Here is a 2,360-nt window from a genome sequence, read left to right as displayed (position 1 = left end):
TTGTGCTAATTGTTGATATATTATACATATAAATATAAATAATTATATAATAAGCTAATTTAAAACTTTAATCTAAAATGATTAACATAGAATCAGATAAGTAATTATTAATTATATCTAATAAGAGTGAAATTAATAAGTTATACATTATAAGTTTCTACTGATATAAGAGTCTAATGTTTCCAATTCAAAACTTTAATTTAAACTGATTAACATAGAACCAGATAAGTAATTATTAATTACATCTAATAAAAGTGAAATTAATAAGTTATACATTATAAGTTTCTGATGATATAAGATTCTAATGTTTCTGATAAAATTTTAAAATTGATTGGTATTGTTATTCATAACTAGAATCGAATAAATACAAATAAAATAAGATATTGCATAAAAAAATTAATTAAACAACTCATTTCGTCAATATAATTAAGAAATAGATAAATAAAGAACTACATTAAAGAGCACAAAGCAACGATCAATATGTATACAATTATAATAATCGTGGTGAACAGTTTGCAACAAGATACACACGTTTTAAATTATGTCTGCATCAGATCAATGGTTAGGTATTCAATGTAGCTCTCTTTTTATGTATGTATTAAAAAAGAACTTGCATCGGGAGATTTTTTCTGGGTAAAATTCTTTTAACGCTTTTTAAATACACATAAGAATAGAACATGGTTATTAAGTGTCGGTTTAACGAGTTCTTCGCGACTGAAGTTATGATTTCTGTCATATGCCACTGCGCAGTATAGTAACTACCGTCAAACATGGTGAATCCAACAGAGCACGTATTTTCCAATGAGATACAAAAGCGCGGTGTATTTGTGGCAATAAATGAATTTGCCAAAGATCTGAAAAGTATGTCTGGAACATGTATGGATGTCGGTTGTGGTCCCGGAGACATAACAAATAATATTCTTTTACCAGCCCTCGACCTAAATGCTAGGTAATGATTGGTAAGAAGTAAAAAAAATTCTACGTATACATAACAGCGTAACGGTGTAAATTGTATCTCAATTTATGATTTTGCAGGTACGGATATTTCCGTTGTCATGACTGAATATGCGAAGGAAATGTATGGTAATAATAAACGTCTTGAATTCGAAATATATTAGACATTCAAACTAACAACTTGCCTGAAAAATATATTTGTAAGATTAATCAAATATTTTCATTTTATACCTTGCATTGATGCAACGAGATCAGGTAAAGAAATTTTTACAATAAATAAATTTGATCTTGTATATATGTATAAATACATATCAAAGCATAGAGTACATTTTTTTAAACATTACAATTATATTCGTATAACGATCATTTTTATAATGATGTTCAATATTTTTGACGTGTTATATTTTTAATGTATTATAATATTATATAATAACGACGCATATTTTTTGAAGACAAAAATGTGGTATGTTGGTATCGTATTTTATTAAAACAGTATTTGTATTAATTTCCTTGTTGTTCGCGAAAATATGATAAAAATATATTACACAAATTGATGATATTCCTTTTTTATATAACAGAAAAGCGTTTGAGAATATGTACTGTATGCTTCAACCTGGTGGAACTATTCTCGTCGTCTTTCCAGCATCTCATGATACTATATATGAAGTGATTAAGAATATTGCACAAGATGTCCGTTTTGCGCCTTACATTCAGGTAAATATTATTCATATGTTTTGTCTCGTCATAATTTTTCTGTTAAAATGTTTATTTGTAATTATTGCTGTTACATTTACACAGAATCCGAAAAACTACATATCGGCATTTTATAATTCGGTTCTACCTAGCGAGGATCTAAAAAGCCTACTTGAAAGTGTCGGATTTAACGTTCGACATTGCAGTCTTCGGGAGACAGATAATTCCGAGATAAATGCAGATACATTTTTATGTTAGTTGCTTGAGTTTTAATGTAAAAATTAATTTATTTATTGTAATTTTATTATTTCTTATTTATTAATTAATTTATTATTAATTAATTTATTATTAATTTATGCTTGCAAAATTATCATATATCACAAATTTTTTATCCCATATTATTTTTTTGTTATCACTTTACAATATTTGATAATATTTTACGATTAATTACGATCTATTGGATATCAATAACATTTAATACATTTGCGTTAATTTTTTCGGTAGGTTCGATTTTTTCCATTTGTAGCTTCTTGGATGCGATGCCACATGAACTACAGGAAGAATTTAAGATTGAATTTTCACGTGAATATAAAAATTACAAAATGAAATTGTATGGTAATAAACAACGTAAGGAAGGACTAATATTAGATATACACAAGTTATTGATCGCTTTTGCACAGAAAGATGTGCAATAATCGATCGGAAGAGCACAC

General features: G+C 26.9%; 1 pseudogene; it reads left to right on the top strand.

The window, feature by feature from the left end:
• Positions 1 to 7: 7 nt before the first annotated feature.
• On the top strand, positions 8 to 2,342 carry LOC105460166 (annotated as a pseudogene).
• The last annotated feature ends 18 nt before the right edge of the window (positions 2,343 to 2,360 follow it).

The sequence above is a fragment of the Wasmannia auropunctata genome, unplaced genomic scaffold, assembly GCF_000956235.1.
Source record: "Wasmannia auropunctata unplaced genomic scaffold, wasmannia.A_1.0 LD327289.1, whole genome shotgun sequence".
NCBI classification, from domain to species: Eukaryota; Metazoa; Arthropoda; class Insecta; order Hymenoptera; family Formicidae; genus Wasmannia; species Wasmannia auropunctata.
Note: the sequence above shows the minus strand (reverse complement) of the source record. Positions and strands in the feature narration are given on the sequence as shown.